This window comes from Mytilus californianus, unplaced genomic scaffold, assembly GCF_021869535.1.
Source record: "Mytilus californianus isolate M0D057914Y unplaced genomic scaffold, xbMytCali1.0.p SCAF_20, whole genome shotgun sequence".
In the NCBI taxonomy this organism is placed as follows: domain Eukaryota; kingdom Metazoa; phylum Mollusca; class Bivalvia; order Mytilida; family Mytilidae; genus Mytilus; species Mytilus californianus.
In genome coordinates, this window is record NW_026262669.1 from 942,950 (window position 1) to 964,815 (window position 21,866).

General features: G+C 30.7%; 2 protein-coding genes across 2 annotated transcripts in view; one reads left to right on the plus strand and one right to left on the minus strand.

Moving 5' to 3' along the window:
- LOC127731659 (tight junction protein ZO-1-like) overlaps window positions 1-4,497 on the plus strand; it is a 611,031-nt gene extending 606,534 nt beyond the window's left edge. The window contains exon 32 of the transcript XR_007995667.1: window positions 4,488-4,497. The gene's annotated coding sequence lies outside the window, so the exon portion shown is untranslated. The remainder of the gene's footprint in view (window positions 1-4,487) is intronic.
- LOC127731794 (26S proteasome non-ATPase regulatory subunit 10-like) overlaps window positions 1-21,866 on the minus strand; it is a 114,884-nt gene that overhangs the window by 22,174 nt on the left and 70,844 nt on the right. The window lies entirely within an intron of this gene.

Genomic DNA, 21,866 nt, shown 5'->3' on the forward strand with positions numbered 1-21,866 from the left:
AAAACATAACTAAATTTGTATTTTTTTCAAGTGGGATGTATAAAGACACACCCACGTTCGTTTAGATCTATAAAGAGTTTAAACTTCTAACTATCCTACTGTCTGTCGATACATTTATTTTTGGCATTGCACAGTCATGTCTTCTATGACTGTCCATGACGTTAAAATACTAATCCCTGGGATGTGTTTTAGTTGATTTTAGTCTCTGATGCATGATTTTTTTATTATTAATTGTTTTGGCTTTTAACTAGCTGTCAGTAACTACAAGTACTCTCAAATCGTACTTACTTGTTTATTTGACCTGTTGATACTAATTGTATTGCTTATTTGTTATTTAATGTTATTCTGGGTTATATCTGGTCTATATACCAGCTTTTATAAGTGTTTGGTAGAACTATAAATTTTCACTTCGTACTATGAACATCAAAATTATTTATTTTGTAATAATATTTCCTTTCTCTATTGGTACTGTTCACGTATACCTGACAACAAAATTATTTTCATTTACCTATGTTTAAAGTCATTGCAAATGGATGGTATTTTTGTACGAGCATATTGTTTTTCTTTAATTGTTTAACATTTTTTACCGATATAACATGTTACTTTTATTATTCTTACCTTAGTTTATTTATTTTGTATTCAAAATTATTTATTTTGTAAAAATATTTCCTTTCTCTATTGGTACTGTACAGGTATACCTAACAACATAATTATTTTCATTTACCTGTGTTTAAAGTAGCTAAACGGACAGAAAGTCACAGGACAAAAAGTCACAAAACATAAAGTCACAAATTTGATAGGACAAAAAGTCACAGGACAAAAAGTCACAAATAATTTGTTGACAATTGTTTGAATATATAAGAGAAAGATCTTGAAATATTTTCTTTTTATTACATATATTCATTTTAAAGTTTAGGAAATTGTTCATAAGCCTTGATAAATGAAAATTTATTAGATTTTAATCATGCAAAGGATATATTTCTTGGCATTATGAAGCCATTTAAGTACCAAGCCACTTTGACATTCTATTTTCTTAACAATTATTTGATCATTATTGAATAAATTTTAATTACAAAGTTGCTTCATATATTTAAAGTAATTTCAAATGGATGGTATTTTTGTTCGAGCATATTGTTTTTCTTTAATTGTTTAACATTTCTTACCGATATAACATGTTACTTTTATTATTCTTCCCTTAGTTTATTTATTTTGTATTTACATTGTGTCATAGGTCAAATTTATTTGTTCAGTGTATGTTCAATGGTGTTAATATGTCCTTTGATTGAGTTAAGCTATTTCAGTTGATATTTTATAGTGTGTCTTTCTATTTTGTGATGTTACACTATTGTTTCAGGAAAAAGGGTGAAGGTTTGGTACCATTAAAACGTTATAACCCGCTGCATTTGTTTGCACCTGTCCTAAGTCAGGAATCTGATGTTCAGTAGTTGTCGTTTGTTGATGTGGTTCATAAGTGTTTCTCGTTTCTCGTTTTTTATATAGATTAGACCGTTGGTTTTCCCGTTTGAATGGTTTTACACTAGTAATTTTTTGGGGCCCTTTATAGCTTACTGTTCGGTGTGAGCCAAGGCTCCGTGTTGAAGACCGTACTGTAACCTATAATGGTTTACTTTTAATTTTTTTAAATTTTTACTTGGATGGAGAGTTGTCTCATTGGCACTCATACCACATCTTCTTATATCTAAGAATGAGTTTTTTTGTTGTTGTTTTTTTTTTGCATATGTAAGCTGTCTATTAATAATGTTCAATACTATCAGGGGTTACAAGAAATTTAGGTGGGGGGGGGGACGATTAAAGACTATGCAAAAACAGTCTAACTTGCGAAGCCTACTTTGATATTCTATATGACAAAATTAGTGATTCTTTTTGTAGATTTAGATCTTTGAACACAAACATTTCTATTGAAATTGGTAGATGGCAAAATAATCAGAGAGAAAATTTTATTTGTACTTTATGTAATTCCGGTGGTATTGGCGACAAGTTTCATTATGTTTTAGAATGTTCGGCAAAAGACAAAAGTAGACAAACGCTGTTAAAACGGGGTTTTGATCCCCAAGGACGCCACATTTGGCAATAATTTGTATCGATATTTTTTTAACGTTTTCAAATAAAATAGATTGAATGGAAAATTTCCCGACTTTATGAAGATTTCTCAATTGGCTTCAATAATTACAAACAAAACGAAAAGTTTATTTAACATTTTTGCAATTCAGTATGTTTATCATTTTTCAAAAGAAAACTTTTTTGTTTGCCAAGTTTTCTTGTATGTGTTTATAAACCATCACTAATCACAGTGACACTCCTAATTATTAAAGATCAAACGACCTTATCAACATAATAATTGGTATTGCATATGACCATCGGTCGTGCATATCCCAAAATACGGCGCGTGCCGATAAAAACTTATTATTGAATTGATTTTATGAAAACAAAAATTATAAGATCAAAAATTAAATTATCTATCGAATGCATACCCTTAACGCACACTAAAACATCTATTACATGTCCTGAGTGCACTTTTTATGTTCTGAGTGCACTCAGCAGGTCCTGAGCGGTTTTTAGACGTACCGTAATTTTAGTGACCGAATAGTGCTAATTCCATGACCAGGTGTTTAGTGTTCGGTGATTCGTATCGGCTCACACTATACATGTATCAGACAAATTAACAAAATAGCTAATTACCAACCCAATCAAGGATGTCCTCCTCGGCTTTAAATCACATGTTACAGTCGGTTGAAAGTTACCTGTGTATATTTAGTTCTAACTTTTAATCTAAAAAATAATGCATGCACAAGCTGTACATGTTTGCACATTTTATTTCTACAAATTACCAAACTATTTCAACTCTCTTCTCGAATGTACTTTTAAGGATTACGATACAATGTTAAAAAGGGGGTTAAAATAGTCAGTTTTAAAACATGTTATCGTGTTACCATTAAAAATATAAACTACAAGAACTGCACATAAGTTTCAGACATAGGCTTCCCCTGAAGATTATATAAAAAAAAGATCATGATAAATTGTATGTATACCTATGGAAGATTTGCATGTACTTTCACGGCAATGGCTGCATGACTGCATTCTATTTAGACGACACGTTGATGATCATAGTTTTTTGCCAAATTGAAATTATCCCACACCAAATTTACTCTTTTTAAACACTTATTTCCTAAATGAATTCATATTATACACAGACCTTGCTGAGTGAACATGTTTAACTTGAGTTAGAGATTCTAAATAATTCTAATATTTTTAAAACATCTTCACAAAAAAAAAAATCACAGTATCACAGCTTCACGTGTTACGGTGTATATATAAATATATACTTACTTTGAGCTTTAAAACATAATGTCATTTCATGAAAATGATCGATTGATAATTGCTTAACATCCAGTGGCAAATATTACATACATGTTCAGAATTTTTTTTTATAAAAATAAAATGTACGCGTTGATGACAGATATTTCATTGTTTCCGTTAGATTAATTCTCAACTGTTATACACTATATGGGTAAACTTGTCTACTGTTTTTGACTGTATGTTGGTCTTGTGATGTCTTCTGCATATTGTTTTTGTGTGGTTGCTGTCTTTTCACTTATACCCAATATATTCTTACAAATGTACATTGAATTTCATACTTGTCGGGTTGTTAAAAAAATTGAATGTCGTGGTAACGAGCAGTATTTTAGATTTTAAAGTATAATCGTGGAATAAAAACTTTACATACTTGGACATTGCCTATTTTCTTGATCAATATAACTGACAAATAATTCCCTCAAAAATTCAATTCATTTTTACTGTTAATTTTCACTGAAAAGAACAATTTAAACACAACACATGAGAAAATAAACGGAAGCTTCGAACTAAAGTGTACATTATATAATAATAAAATATTTCAGACTGTCTGGTGGAAGAGTAAATGTTGATATTTGGTTTAACGTAAACAGAAACATTAGTTCATCAATATTATCATTTATTAAACATAACCGCTGGCAGTGACATTTTATTCAAAATATAAATAAGGAGATGTTGTATGATGCCAATAAGACAAATTTCAATCAGAGTTTCAATGACAAATATATCAGCAATTATATGCCTTCAACCAATATAGGCATGTACAGACCGAATGATCTGTCTCTTGTGTGTTTAAACTTGTCATTTCATATTTAATTTGTCCACCGACCAGAGGAGGGACGACATTCTGTATACGGCACGCATATTGGACGTATATTATCGATCGATCACAGTCACTTGGACAATGGAAATTTGTTGGGATGATATTATACACATAAGCAATATTATACAGTTGTAATAATTATATAATATACATACATGTATACATAATAGCTGAATTTGGTATTTGTTATTATTTGCCAGGCATATACGAATTTATCCCTTTATCAAACTGCTATTTTCCGGGTGCTTTTTGTACGGCATGGACATTATAATTGAATACTCGTTTATTAAAGTAATTTAACAAATTTTGGGTTTTTATTTTGGTCAAAATTTTATTTTATACAAAATTATAAATATTAAGACTCTTTTTTTCATTTGTCATTAAAAAAAAAAACACGAGAAAACAAGTAAAGAACGAAGCCAACCAATATCCAGATTAAACATGTAATTTAAAAAAACAAAAAGCTATCTTACATCTTTTGTTTTGTTTTTTCGGGGGGGGGTTTGATCATTTTTATTTCAATTATCTTGAATATCTAAAATACACAATACATGGTATTTGTTGCTACGTATTTACGTAATTACTCGCGAATTTGACAACTATTTTTTGACATTTTATTTGAAAATCGTTGTTTTTTAGCGACTTATTATGCAGCAACGAATGGAGACTTAAGGAGCCTTTTATGTTTTATGCTGTATAAACAATATTCTTTAACTGTTGGAAATTTAGATTTTTTTTTTACTTGCTAACTAACGAAGTATTAATAAAAGCTTGTGTCTAGTATTTTTACAGACCTCGAATAAAAATTCCTGTCATTACGGAACATAATCTTTATAGATACAATTTACCAAAAAGAAGTAACAAATACATTACAGTTTTTAAGTAAAAATTATTTTCGATCATCAATATTTCTTTCCATTTGAAAACTTGTTAAATTTTTATGATTGCAATATAGTATATTTGATATTAAAACATGAACAAATATACATTGCAAATTGAATGATATTCAATGAATTTTAATCTCTTTAAACTACATGTCATAGTTACAGTTAAAATTGATTTTTACAATAACAAAGTCTAATTGTCAAGTCCGATTTAATCAATTGAGTATACATTTTTTTTTTTTTTTTTTTTTTTTTTTTGAAAGTAAATATCTTTTATTAGATATCTGCTGTTTTAACAATTTACTCGGATTACAGCGTTAGCCCGAGTATCCCTGTTATTAGTTACTGAATTTCCAGGGAAAAAGTTCAGTAAAAAAAAAAGTAATCAATTTTCAAAAGTATTACATATACATTCTTTAAAATACAGTGTATACATATAAAGTATAGAATTCCGTGGTATAAATCACGTGTTTACGGAACATCTATTTGCTTTCCGAAATTGTATTCATTTTCCCATATTTATAATCATTCATTGACAGTTATTTTGTACTTGACCTTTTGTGCTGCATTAGTTAACCTGTTTACTAATTCATTGTCCGAAAACTAGTGCCAAAAAAGCACTTGTTTGTAGTTAACAAATTATTGGATTAGATTAAACTAGTTTGGTAAGTATTATATATTATTCATCAGTAACAAATGTATATAGAATTTAAGTGTTTTAAAAATATCAGGAAGTATAGTAGAAATAAAAAAAAAAAATGTCAACATGTGATTTGATACCAACACACACAAAATTACTTGAAGATACTTAGTGTGATGAATTATGTTCATTTTAGCTTCAAAGTATAATAAATAAAGTGTCTTGTTTTGTTTGTTTATACATAGAAAAAGTAGAAAACCTACAACAACAATATAAAGTCTAGCAAAGGTATTTTGACTTCAATGACCTTTATCTACTGAGACATCATTCATACATTTCAATTACATATATTTTTGAATATTTTTTAGCATCTGACTTATTGTTTTATTTCTATATTCCATCAGATAATACATTTTTTAAAGGTTAAAAGTTGTAGAATTTTACCCGGAAAGCCGTTAAAGCTAGGTAAATTTGTACGCAATTCCGAAAAAATATTTCATTTTAGTTGTAATTTATGCTCATTTAACCTTCACATATATTTTATTTTGGACAATTGAACAAAGCAAACAAATTTTCACGGAAGGACATGAATATAATTGAGAAATCAGGGTATTGCAAACAAGCTCGAATAAAGGGAGACAAACCTTATGAATCTGCACAAACAATTTTATGTCAACATTGATAGAATTACCTGGTACTGGATGCTACTGAAAATTCCCAATCAAATATTTTATCGATGAACTGACGTGTACTAAAATGTACTTAACAGTACTGGATTTAACGCTACGGTTTTTTTTTCTTAATTACCTAAACCAGTACTGACTGATACTTAATCGATCGCAATAGTTAGTGTACTGAACATGTACTGAACAACTGAAAAAGATCTTGACAGTTTTCCTTGCGGTAAATTCAGGCATTTAAGAGTTGTTCAGTTTAAAATTACCGTTTCAGTAGTAAAACCCGTTACTAGTGAGAGTAGTCTCGATGGCACTCATACCACATCGTCATTTTTCTATCTAAATATATATTCGAAATGTTCAACTGTTGTTATATAGATAGATATTATAAATCGAACTGAAGAACAAGAACAGAACCGATTATGAGGTTGTCTGCATATTAATATTGTAAAAGTTACACTATGAAGTTTTTGTTGAATGATATTTGACGATATTAATATGATGAATATCTGATAATCGATTTATCTGATTGTATGTGTGCATTTTGCCTGATAGAAACAAGTCTTTTTCCTTTGTTTCACCAGTAAACCGAAAGATGACTTGATAAGTTCGTGTCAAACAAAGCAACGTCGATACATTTATTATGTTGTCGGTGATATGTTCGGGTCAAAGTTATTTAGGTGGGGTTAACGTATTTGACGTCACAAAGCTGTGATATACAATTTATTGTAGACCTGAGCAGAGTGATATAGACAGTGAAACACCGAAAATGAACAACATTGGATCCACAAACAGATCTAAATCTGAAAAAAGCTGACACTTTTTTGTTTAAACATATCAGAGAATGTGTGGGTTGGACCAATTCGAGAGTCCTTTACCAAATATTAATTACATATGTATCAAGATGACTATGTAATACGTGGAGTTTGATAAATGTTAATATGTTTACGTTTCTTATGATATATAATATAAATAAACTCACTAAATACTGGTGTGAACACGTGAACACATATTGACTTCATTATTATCGTGGTCTTACCTTTGTTTCCCCAATATACTTATGTGATTGTTTGTAGGTTTCTTCCAAAGATTCTAACGGTGTCCTTCCCTATAAATAGAAACATATATATTGTAGCCAGCGTTATTATTTGTCCCAATGTTTGGTAGTATCGTATATCTTGATCATGATAATTATGTTTCAAAGAGTACTTGCAACTTGTCATCACAAGATTGATTTCTAACAATCACATGTAAGGATGATGTTGACTATGAATTGGTCATTATAGACCTTATGCTAAAACCCTGATTTGTTAAAAATTGTCCAAATTTGTATAACAAACATCACAACAGTAACACGTAAATGGGAATATAAATGAAAATAACACTTTCAATTGTTTACGTTTGAAGGTCAAAGCCAAACTCTTCAAAACTAGCTGGATAGATACCAAACGACACAAATGAAGAGCTATACAACCAAAGGGACATTACAGTAATAGCCAAATCAACCTTTTCCTGAGGGAATTCAAATCTTAGTTTCTTAAAAATTTATAAAATCAAAGGAGAATTTAACAAAGGTTCGTTATAAATCATGTTCAGTCATTTCGTTGAACGGATTTGAACTCGTTCCTTTGCATAAGAAATCAAAATCAAACTAAGTTAAATAGGTTGTTATCTATGCAATAGAGCATGCCTTTAAAATATTTTCGTTATTTTCTATAATTTATCTTAATTTATAACAGTATTACAGCGTGACACCTATTATCCTTGGTACTATTTAATATATTCCGTTATTTCAATATATTCAATTTACGAAAGAAAAACAAAACAAACATAGCCTACGTCATATAAATATTGTCAATACATATTTCATATAATCGGGTTCATTACAGAAATTGTGGTTGAAAACAACAAGGAAGTTAATAATGTTTTGCTAATTTCAGTAGTAATACATAATAGAATAATTATGCGCTTGCTATAAAAGATAGACAAAGAGTTAGCAAGTGATTGGACACTATTTCTCAACAATCGCCAACTTTTAAAATTTTAGATAGCTTTTTAACTAGTAAAAGCATTTTTTGAGATTTAAATTTTATAAAATGTTTTGCAACCTTAGCATGCTTAGTATAAATGATATAGCCAATTTAGAACGAATGATTGACATAGTTTTATTTTACAAAAATAATGCCCTATCTATTCATTTTTTTCGATTTTATGGTCTATAGACCATATCACATTAATTTGAAACAAACTACTCAAATCTCCTTATTGTTACATCAGGATAAATTGTGATATCTATATTTTTATATTCTTTTTAAAAATGTCTTTGATGCCTTCACATTGTATTACGGATTATTTTGGTTTCTTTTTATAACTATCATAAAGGATTCCTCAGGAAATTAGTATTTGGAAAAGGTGTAAACTTTTATGTGTTTTTTGTTTATTGTCCGATATTATTTGTTTTTATTGAAATCCTAAGGTTCCTAGGGTCATCCATTGAACAAAAAAAAAATCGAATAGTGACACACTTTCCTCTCTATACGTTACGATTGGATGTAGGTTTTGTAAACTTCGATGGAGCTTTAACTTCCTTTTTTGTATTGATTAAGTGTAGTTGAAGTTTTGAGAAACATGTTGAAGTCCCCCTGTATTTCGTTTGTTTTTCTTGTACAACACAATTAATATATTATCTTACTCACTGATCTTCTGGAAATCTACAGACACGTATCTTTTCAAGCATACTTTAACATGCTGATACCTTTTTAGGTTGAACATCATTGTTTTTGCGGCCATTTGTGTGTTTATAAATTTTGTTTAATTTTCCTATTGTGACCTCCGTGAAACATCATATATTTATTAAAATTCCCATTTAAGTAATTGAATACAAACTACTGTTTCTGTCTTACTAACAGTACTATGACACTAAATTATATATACAAGTGTCTTTTTTTCTAGTGCTAACATTCTGCTGTAGGAATGTATCAATATTCTAACTACCTTGTTAAGGGAGCCTATTGTAACAGCATGAAACCTACTGTCACGTGTAGAGCAGGAAGTGCTCTCTATTCAATTCATGCTTTTGCTCTTTAAACTGATTACAAAAAGAGGATAGTATCCAGAGAAGCACGTTAATAGGATAAAATATGACAAAATAAGAATACGAGTACACCAAGGATTTATTTTTACTATAAATATGTTAATTCCAGCTTCGGTGTTGTTTGAACATATTTAAATAAATTAAATAAACAAAAATTCTAGACATTTTGTATGTCCCTATGATTGCTTCAAAGAAAGCTAATAGTGTAAGGAATGAACTGATACAGAAAAAGTGTCTGCATTGATTTTGCAGAGTGTTACCTTTGTTGTAACTCACACTCTAAATGCTGCGTATACATATAGCATTCATGAACATTCATCAGTAATGTCACAAAAAAGGAACTTAACATAGTTCGCAGTGAGACCTGAAAAAGTTCAGAAGTAATTTATATTTTTGATTATTATGACTTTGACCTCCAATATGTTGGGCTAGCACAGCAATCATTCCACTAATGGCCCAATTATCACAGAACCGGTGTTTCTAAGACGCCATCATTGGAAGTGAGTCACCATTATAGAAAATTAAACTACGTCAACGATGTCATAAACTGCATTGTGGGCTTTGTGATAAAGCAGAACAATCACTGAAATGATACCCAGCGGGAATATCGCGTAAGAATATGGGATTTTAGTGTTTGTTATTTTGTTTATATTCGACCCTGTACTGTTCAACGTTCAGATATTTTAGATTTCAACGACAATTTACAATATTGCTCTATTTCGAAATGTTACCGTAAAAATTGTAAAACCTGTGGTATGCTAATATGTGATACCCACTTTCAAGGTATGACCACCAAAAGTTACAATACACACAGCCATGATGATTTAAATTGTACTGCTTACAATATTGTGTACGGTATTGAATGTGCTCTTTCTGGACTGATTTTCGTCGGGGAAACTCGACAACGACGCATATTTAGAATGAATGACCATCGGTTTAATGTTATTATAATACTTTACGTTAAAAAGCCATATTTTGATTGGTTAATACGAGGGAGACAATTTTCTCTATCCCATGGCTGAGCGGGAGACAATTGTTTGAATGTCACCCTCTCGTGCAGACCAATCAAAAATCGATAATTTAAAGGACAATAAATTGAATCTACATTAAATAATTAAAGACAATGTTTAAGTTCTACGTTTTGGCTAAGAACGTTTTCATAGACTGTCAAAATGCTGATTTTTCTAATATCTGTAACGTTGTAATGAACGTGACGTCACAGTAAAATACTTTAAATTTAAAATTCAACAGTAAAAGACAATAATGATAGGACATTCAGTATAATGAATTAAATATCACATAGGTGAGAGGGCGATAGAGCAGATTGGTACCCTCGAAAAAAACATAGTCAACCTTGGCTTCGCCTCAGTTGACAATGTTTTCTCGGGGTAACAATCTGCTCTATCACCCTCTCAGCTAGGGGTTATTTATATAATGATCCTAATAACAACACATTTCTCTTTAAACATTTTAATCAGCCTGACTATTATATTGTGTCAATGAAAGTCCGGATTATAGAGAAAAATATATCATTCAACAAATGACCCAACAAAGGCAACAGTAGTATATCGCTGTTCGAAATTCATAAATTGATTGAGAAAAAATCAAATCCGGGTTACAAACTAAATATTGAGCACACCATATCGTCTACAAAGGGAAGACTTGTGGATTAGAGAGTTGGGAACAGCCATTCCCTAAGGATGCGATGACATCATTGATGGTGTATGTATTTTTTCTAGTCTTAGGTGTAGTACTGTCAATAAACTACAGTTATTTAACACTTCTGCTCGACAAAATAGAAGTCATGGTCACAGAAATTATATACCACCTGCTGTTCACACCGTGACAATTGATAGTCTGTTACCGTATGTTCAAAAACATTCACCATATCAGAACTAAATTATACTCCATGTCATTATCTAAACTTTATTTACTATTTAAAGGGACTAAACATACTTCCGTTATTGATTTTAATTCTGTTTTGTATAGATAATATTGGAATATGACAGTTGTTGTCCATTCGTTTGATGTGTTTTGTCATTTGATTTTGCCATGTGATGAGGGACTTTCCGATTGAATTTTCCTCGGAGTTCAGTATTTTTGTGATTTTACTTTTTAGTTGCATTAATCATGGAGATTGCTAATCATAGACTATTCAAACCCGTATCAACTACTTCCAAAGATGAGGAAAAACGTAAGACGTCTCTTTTGTCGAAATTTTTGTATGTTTAAATCTAGAAAAAGGACAACTACTGCTGTTCATGTAAGATTTATTTAAAATAAGTTCTTTTGGGTAAATTTCGGTAGTAAATTGTGAGAACTCTGGATTATTTAATGACAAAATATCATCAAGATAACGGTATGTATTGTTGAATGTGTCAACCAAATGTAACAATGACGTGTCCTTACTGATTTTGGCCATTAACTGTGATTCATAGCAATATAGGAATACATCTGCTATTAAAGGGGCGCAATTAGTGTCCATAGGAACACCTACTACATGTCGATACACTTTATTGCCGAAACGTACATATATGTTGTCCAGGAGAAAATTCAAAACCTCAATCATATCTTCACATTTCCAGTAAGTGTATCTAGCACACTTTCCTTTTTCGTTACAGAAAAAGGCTTTAAACGAGTTAAAACAAATAAATTTGCAATGATACTTTTCAAAAGACCGTTTAATTGAATATGAATGTATGTGTGTGTGGAAGTGTAGTGTAGAGAGTAGAAAAATCATAACTGTCAACATAATTAAAAGGACCATCAAGAGCACGTATTTTATCTAAAACCTCTAAAAAATTATTTATACATCCAACATTCATGTATTTCGTCATGTTTCTTTAGTGGGTTCGGTTGGATATTGTGTTATATCTTATCGTTTGTGGTTTCAATTAAGTTTTTTTCGGTATATTTCACATATGTCTTAATTGGTAGTATAGTCGAGTTAATTTCATATTTCCGTGGATAAAGTATTGTGTTCGTCTAAATAATTATGATGTGGTCACAGCATTCATTTAAAATAACCTTTCAAGATCGTCATAATCATGATAATTATTTGGACTAGTATTGTAAAAATAATTGTAAATTTTTGGATATCGTTTCATACAATTGTATGAATTTCAAGATTATATATATACGTCACAAAAATACGTCACTGTTTGTGGTGTGCTGTACTGTTGTTAAAGGAAGATGTCCGTTGTTATTCTGTGGTTTACATGTCAAAATATACTATTATATTATCTATTTATGCGTTTCTCTGTGGTGAGTGTTCTTGTTTGTTTGTACTGTTTTTCTGTCACATATTGTTGTCATTTTAGCGATATTTTTTAACATTGCCATATCAGCGGGGATTTGGCTAGCCATAAAACCAGGTTCAACCCACCATTTTTTTCTTAAAATATCCTGTACCAAGTCAGAAATATGGCAGTTGTTATCAAATAGTCCGTTTCTATGTATGTTGGCGTTTGGTTTTGTTGCACTTCAGTGTTTCTGTTGTTCCGTTGTTTTCCTCTTATAGTTGATGGGTTTCCTTCGGTTTTAGTTTGTAGTCGTGATTTGTTTTCTCTCAATCGGTTTATGATTGTTGAACAGAGGTATACTACTGTTGCTTTTATTTACATCTGGATCTTTGAATAACTGCAGATCTATCTCGAAGTAATTTTATAAATTGAATATTTCGAGATTGATCTCATACCAGAATTTATTCGAATCCTAATGTTTTTCATTATTTGTATAGAAAGAAACCAACATCTTTAAAGTTTTTGATATTGTACGACTTTACCCCCCAGCAGAGCTATAGAAAAATAGTACATTAACGGGTGTTACACGGACACTTTTTAGATGATACACGGACACTTTTTAGTTGTTACACGGACACTTTTTATGAATAGAATCACTCGTGCATGATCAGAGAGTTCATGGGCACTGTAAATTTCAATTAGATTTGAACTTTTTGTTTCACCGACATATTTCCTGTCTTTTTGATTAAAATATTTACGTTAGCATCAATAACTATATCTCAAACAATTCCAGTAAATTACTATTCATATCAGTACACTAAGGGATTGACCATTTAACTTAAAAAAAAGGGGGGTATGTCTTTTTTCTAAAAAATATTTTGATACCCAATTTTATAAGAAAAAATATATTGGTGGTCAAGCAGATGACAAAATAATGTTCTGATTCCCGATTTTCCGTATACCGTATATAATCGTCTAATTTCGAAAAAAAAAATGAAAATAGTTGGGTGATAGCGTTGAAAAAATAAATAATGTTCTTACTCAGAAAAGAAGATACCCCCTTTTGAAGCTAAATGGTCGGTCCGTAAGTGTTTTTTTTTACCTTCAACATATGGACATGAATAGTATTGTTGAGAATGCTGAAAGTAAAGAAATGCTGGTACCAACGTTTATATTTCAATAAAAAAGACAGGAAATATATATAAAAAAATCAAATCTAATCAAAAGATAAAATCCCTATCAACTCACCAATGCACGATTGATCCTATAAATAAAAAGTGTCCATGTAATACATGTTCAAATATGCAGCAAATCATGAAGAAAAATCATTCAACTAATGTCATCAATTTTGAACGATAAGCTGCGATTGGATCATATAGTGACACGTGTTAAATCCTGATCAACACTATCAGAGGCATATAAAAAAAAACCTATATGTATGAACTATTAAAAAAAAATCCAAAATATATGCCTATATATATATATATATCAAATAACAAGACAAAATCCAGTTTTTCATAACATTTCATTCACTTAATATCAGTTCTGTTAATTTTAAATGGATTAACACCCCCCCCCCCCCCCCCCCCCCCCCCCCGCTTTCCCTTCCGTTTTTCCACAATAATAAAAATCAAATGTTAGCTCTTTTTTTTTTTTATAAATTACTAACTAGCGAAGTTGCATTATAAAAAGTCTCAAATGTAAACAACATTCATATTTTCCTTGAAATGGTTCTTTTTTTTTAAAGTTATTAAATTCTTGAAATCTTTTTAGAAAAACAATTCTCGGCTTAAGGGAAGTGAAAAAAAATGTTTTTAAACTGTAACTTACATTAACTGGTATATGGCCATTGAAGTTTCTAATATGTTTAGTTTTGCTACCTCTTCTAAATGCAAAATGTACTACTTCCTTCCTGAAACGTCGTACAAGTCAGATACAAAACAAAGGTAACAAAAAATAGGCCGGAAACAACCTGCCGTATAGTTTGTCTGCACTTGTAGTCAGGTCAAGGTCCTCGGCTAGCGCCTCGGACCTTGACCTGACTACTCGTGCAGAAAAACTATCCGGCAACGGTTGTTACCGGCCTGTTTCTTTGTTACCTTTGTATTGTATCTAATACTTATTCTGTGATCTCATGTTGTGTATACCATACTATCATCAGTAAAATCATGATATGCAAACAATTTTGTTAATTGTTTACATCATATGTGCGATACATTTTGACTGTTGAATATATTACTAACTGCGGTTTTAGGAATTATCGCTATTATTAAAGAACAATTGGATTATAAACTGTATTTCGTTCAGTTGGAAGTGAAACATGAAATAAATGGACAAAATAGAAGATGAATATTTGATTTTTTTGAGAATATCTGCCTGTTATTGAGGATTCTTTAGATTTCGTGTTCAACGAAATATGCATTTTGTATAGGCTTGAATGCTGGCTTCGGCAAAACCATTAAACCAATTATCCACGAAAATACAAGTTTCCATCAATCCACACAATTGGTATTCAATAAAAAAAAGACTCATCAGTAGTTAACATTTGTAAATTTGCAAATATACTATTGTCTTGGACACATGATTTTTTTCATTAGGTGTTATTGAATTTGAACTATTGTTACGTTATTGCGAGTACTGTCACGTAGTTACTTTATGTCTTTAGTGTTTGATAATTGTGTGTGTCCATTGTGTCAATCTTACGAGTCAAGCTCTTTCCAACAAAAATTTTATGTGTATCAGTGTGATTAGCTGTTACATTATCTGCTCATTAGGTAAGGAGATTGGATCCCGCAACCATGTTTAACCCAACAACATTATGTTTGTGCCTGTCCCCTGGCAGAGGTGTCCCGATGTGCTACGTATCATGTATGGATGGTTCGTAACTCAACGATTAGTGCTGTTTTGGAGGTATCATTAAATGCATGAGAATATTTAAAGCATCTTGGTGACATTTTAACAAATGAAATGCATATCAGCAAAAAACTAGCTTAACTATTTATTTGTAAACGGTTTTAACGTTTCTAAAACACTTCGTGTATGATTTTTATGATAATATTTAGTTGTGCACAAGTGCATGAATCAAACAGACCTTAAAGGAACTGAGTTGACACGTCCTTTCCTTTAGATTCTGATTATAGATTTACGTCTCTGTTTGTTATAGGTTTTTTTTTTTTTTTTTATGTTTATTTAATTTTTTTTTTAAAGTATAAACAAAATTTGGAATCATTAAATTATATATATGAAGTACTTTCTAAAACTCGTGTTACACGATGTTGTTTATTTTCGTTGACGTGTCAAGTTTGTGTTGATTTCTTTATTAGTTCTTGCATGATTTTGAAATCGTTATTATTATTTCAGTAATCTATGTCGATTATTACAGCAGAAAATGTTTTCTCGAGAGGATGAGAGAGCTGAGATTTCATTTTGAGTGAGAAAGGTCACTCTTCTCATCCTTTTGTTTTGTTTTCTAACAACTGCAGATTTTTGTTCTAGAGCGCTAAAAAAGTAAACTTAAAAGACTTTAGAAAAATAAATAATCACTTTGCTGTTGCCGATGAAAAAAAAACCACACCAATGTCTTGAATCATTCAATTTAAAATGACCAGAAGAATTGTCATACAATTATAGTAAATTGAACTGACACTCGTGTTCATAGCGTACATTTTATTTGACCTTTTTTCGTACTTTGGTAAAATTTCTCATAAGTGTGTATGACGTTTTTGAGAAAATACAGAAAATTATAAGAATGGTATAGATAATGAACTTGAACTACTCAAAAAAAAAATTAAATTCTATCAAAGAATGCGAAGAATTGATACTGACTATTTAATTATAAAATATTTCGTTCACCGATATGGTATAAGTTTATATATATACCTAGGGACTTGCTCATAAATATGTTTATGTGTAGCTGAAAACAGTTGCGCAACCAGTTCTGTATTTATGTTCTTCATTAATACCATTTTAATAAGGTAAGTTTTGCTTGTTGAAATAGTTCTTATGCTATCATGTTTTCTAAAAGCCTACCCCAGAAATGCTAACCTATCCATTCTATACTTTTATATCAATATAAAAGCGAACATTCGATAAAATATGAATGCGCTTTATGTTTATGTTTACCTTCTATTTGCCTGTGCAATTTCAAGGGAAATAAGGGAAATCAATCTTAACTAAAAACCGTTCGTGGTTGAACGCAAAATCGAGTACACACAATATCGAATGCTATGAACAGGAAAAATATCCCCAAGAAACAATACCAAGCTGTAGCTAAAAATCCTCCATATATTCTTGATAATGATTAAAAAAACATAAGCTGACATTGAGGGCATTTATAAATTATTTTCAAAAGTTCAATGACGGCTCCCGGTTCATACTACGGTTGGTACGGTAGCAAATCGGGAAATCTCTATCAGGAGCATATAATGCATGTTACAAACATCAGACCTCGGTTGAATTGATTGATATTTTAGCATGTCGGGGTCGTTAACAGCTTGAAATGCGGTATAGGTATTGCTGATAGCTCATAGTAGATGACCTAGTATTGCTAATATCATTTGGTCTCTAGTGGATATATGTTGTTGTCTAACTGGTAATCGTATCATGTCACCATATTTTATATTCTTGTTGTTTAATTGTTGTTTTTGCTTTTTTCTTTGACGCCTTATTAAATCGTTACAGAAGGTTTGTCCAGGATTAAATCAAATTAATAAAAAAAGGCTTGCATAAACTTTTATTTGATTTTTAATTGTTCTTACTTTGTCATTGTATTCAGTGAAACAAGCAATACATATTATGTTTTCATGAGCATTGTTTGAAAAGCGTCGAGCCTTGAATATCAATAAGGACAAATATATTACAAATAGGCACAATGTTTAGATTACGAGTTTTAAATGTGTGTTCTAACTCAAACGTGAAACATTATCGGAAAGTAATTGGGTCAATGGATGAATATTGACTCACTCTGCTGTGGAAATAGTAGAAACTGTTAGCTCTGATCACATGACATGTTCAGAACTAGAGATCACGCATACCATGAGGATATTTGAATTTTAGGAAAATTTAACCCAAAAAATAATGCAAACGAAAATAATTTGACATGCTATAAGAAACGTATGAAAATTTTAAAAGGGAAAAAGGGAGAAAAAAAAAGAAATTATGGAGAAAACGTAACGAAAAAGAATAGAACGACTTTAAAAAAAAAAAAAAAAAAAAAATAGAAAAAAATAAAAACATCTAAGATGAAAAGAATAGACAAAAAACCAAACAATTAAAGCAAACTGGTTAATAAAACGATGTACCTGGATTTCGGACAACAAAAACATTAAACTAAGTGTTTGCCACTGTGTCAGATTGTTTCTATCGTTAAAAAAACACGAGTGTACAAATCATTTTTTTTTTATTACTTTTACCATCAGTTAAAAATAGCATGTGCAATATGAAACGTTATTTTTTGCAATGTGTTTTTTTTTTTTTTTTGTTAATGACAGGAAAATTGATGGTACCTCTTCAGATGAAGATGGTATAAATTTTGCTTTTATTAAATCAGCATTAACAGAAACTAACGGATTATTACAAGACACACATGGGGGAAAGCTTCAGAGATTGTCAAGTTCTGATGATAAAAAGATTTGTACAAAATGGAACAATAGATGTGATTGGAAATCAACAAAGTATTGAAAGAAATATTATTGAACATAACACTCATTCAGTATACTGGATATATGGATAAAATCATATCCTCTACTAATGTATGTTATTTTCCAAAAATGACATTTATAATCGTCAGGTTAGTCTATATTATAAAGACGTTTCAGTTTACTTATTTTTTGAGGTAAGGACCATAATATAAATCGAAGAGGTTTTAAAAGTGTCTCCTGTCCTGGAAAGCTATCATTTGAATCGATCATCACTTTCTACGTAATACATGTACATACTCACTTTATTATCTGTACTGTTAACATAAGAGATTGGTAAATTGTATAGTCATGAGTCTTTTACCTCAATGACTAATCATATAATGTCAAAGATAATTCTAATATGACAGCAATCAGTTGTTAATGTGAGTCTATTTTTAAATGTTTTAAAAGTTTTATATTATCGAGCATAAATCAACAGTGAACTATAAGGAAACTCTGTGAAAGGAAAATTATTTTTACAAACACAAAGCACACATATCTTTACATCGGTCGAATGCAGCTGCAAATCGTGTCAAATGCCTTAAAATCTACCAATAACTGCACTGAATAGTATGTTAGTTTACAAACTTTAATCCGGCAATTGTAACCTGCAACCACTTGGATGTTTAGGATATTTACTGTAACTCAACATTTGACAACGGTAATGTTTTTATGACATGTTAGTTTTGTAAGTGGCGGATATTCAAAAGAACCACTTTCGAATCATTTGAGTGTTTTAATCTTTTGTATTATATTGTCTTTCTTGTGTACGTATTACAGTTTTTGTACACAATAAAAAACAACTAATATAGACAACAAATTACACAATTTAAAATTTGCCATAACAAACTCCTCTTGATATATGCAGTATATATTTTCACGTATTGTACGGCGTGCTAGAATATGTTCTTATGAAGCTAACTTTAATATGCCAAAAAGAAAAGACACCACACATATTTGAATACTATCGCCTGTTAAAAGAAAACCTACAGAATATAAAAGAACAATTAACATTTTGATTATAAAACAATAACAGGCTATCATTGTGTTGATACAATAATAAAACAAAACTATACATTCCCCATCTCTATAGTGCGTGACTCGGTCACACGTTACTTACACACAGAGCAGTGCAACTCGTTCTGTCATAAATATTTTAATATGCAAGGTGTGTAATAAATGCAGATGAGACAACTCTCCTTCCAAGTCACAATGTGTGAAAAGTAAACAATTATAGGTCAACGTACGGCCTTTAACACGGGACTTGGTTCACACCGAACAGCAAGCTATAAAGGGCCCCAAAATTACTAGTGTAAAACAATTCAAACAGGAAAACCAACGGTCTAATTTCTATAAAAAAAACGAGAAACACTTATGAACCACATCAACAAACGACAACCACTGAACAACAGGCTCCTGACTTAAGACAGGTGCATGCAAATGCAGCGGGTTTAAACGTTTTAACAGGGGCAAGCATTCACTCTAACCTTAAAAAGTAGTGTAACTTTACAACATGAAAAGAAACACTATAAAATATCAATTGAAATGGCTTAACTCCATCAAAAAGACATATAAACAAAAACAAGTAAACATACACTAAACGAATAAGTTTGATCTATAACACAATATAAATACAACATAAATAAAAAAGTTGTACGTATTACAGGGTTTCTACACAATAGAAAAAAAACTAATATAATCGACAAATTAGACAATTTAAACGTTGCCATAACAAACTCCTCTTGGGTTATGTAGTTTACATTTTCATATATTGTACGATGTGCTAGAATATATTCTTATGAAGATGATCTTACTACGCCAAAAAGATAAGACACCACGCTTATTTGAATACTATTGCCTGATAAAAGAAAACTTACAGAATATATAAGAACAATTAACTTTGTGAATACAAAACAATAGCAGGCTATCATTTTGTTGATACTATAATAAAAGAAATATGCCTTCTCCATCGTCATAATGTGTGACTCGCTAACACGTTACTTACACACAGAGCAGTTCAACTTCTTGTCATATACATTTCAATGCAGAAAATTAGGAAGAAAACAAATAAAAACTTAAACAAACAGATTTAAAACACAACCAAAAACAGCACAACAATACAGAAAGAAGACAACACAAATAAATTTAGCTTCAATATGACGTCGCTCAGATATATCTGAGCATTTAAACCAGACGAAATTGTGAAATGTTCTAACATATATCATGTCAAAAACTTTCAAATTGATCCAAGAAATGTTTTACTCTTGTTTTCGATTACTATCTTGAAAACATGACTTCAAAATAACGTGTTGCTTTGAACATGAATACGTTGCAGTATACAACTAATTGCCAACTTGTTGCACCATACCTTTATATATTATGCACTGTACCTCTTGCTACTAAATGAAGTCTCCACTTATCATGAACCAAAAGAATGTGTATAGTTATAATATACGTTTTTATAAATGTAAGTAAAGTAATGATTATCACTTGTTAGGATTAGAAATTGAAAATATAAATACAATTGAATCTATTATTTCATCATAGGATCTCAGTTGCATCCGATAACAAGGTATTGCATTATCATTTTCTTTTAAAGAGTATTGTCAAAGCTCGTGAACCATTTAGCACAAAAATTGACTGATGTTGACTAAAAACACAATTCATTGATTTATGGGTTATTTTTATTTCCTATATATATACAATATATACCAAAAGTGGGTGGAGTTTAACAGTATCTTCGTGAGATGGTGTTGAAATGAGTTTACTGATTGGGTCCAAGACAATCGATACTGATAACATAAAGTACTTGACACGGAAAAATGTGTCAACGTCATACACTTAAATAGAGCTTGCAATGCAGTACGGGTTTTGCTCATTGTTGAAGGCCGTACGTTGACCTATAGTTGCTCACATCTACGTCATTTAGTATTTGGATAAAAGATGTTTACTTGGCAATCATACCACGATTAGCGGTACCAGCTCAGTAATAGTAAACATAAAATATTTAGCAAAAACGATTACACAATCAATAAAAAAGACCACTACAACATAAGAAGACTTGTTCTTATTGCTGAAGGCCGTACGGTGACCTATAGTTGTAAATTTCTGTTTCTTTTGATCTTTTGTCGAGAGTTGTCTCATTTGCAATCATACCACATCTTCTTATTTTTATATTTGAAGGTCTTATTTACACAAGAAAGTGCAACAGCAGATTTAGTATATGCTCATACTTCTATTGACTAGAAATTTACAAATGTGAACAACTACTTAAGATTATTATTGAAAAAACACTAACCCCATTATTTGTATCATATACATTTCCTTTTCACTAGAATTGAAGAAGCAAGACATACTTAAACATCATACATGATATTCGGATGTATGCGCTGTTTTAAATACGAAATTAAATTGTGACACGATATGTGCAGGTTATCTATTTATTTGCTAAACATG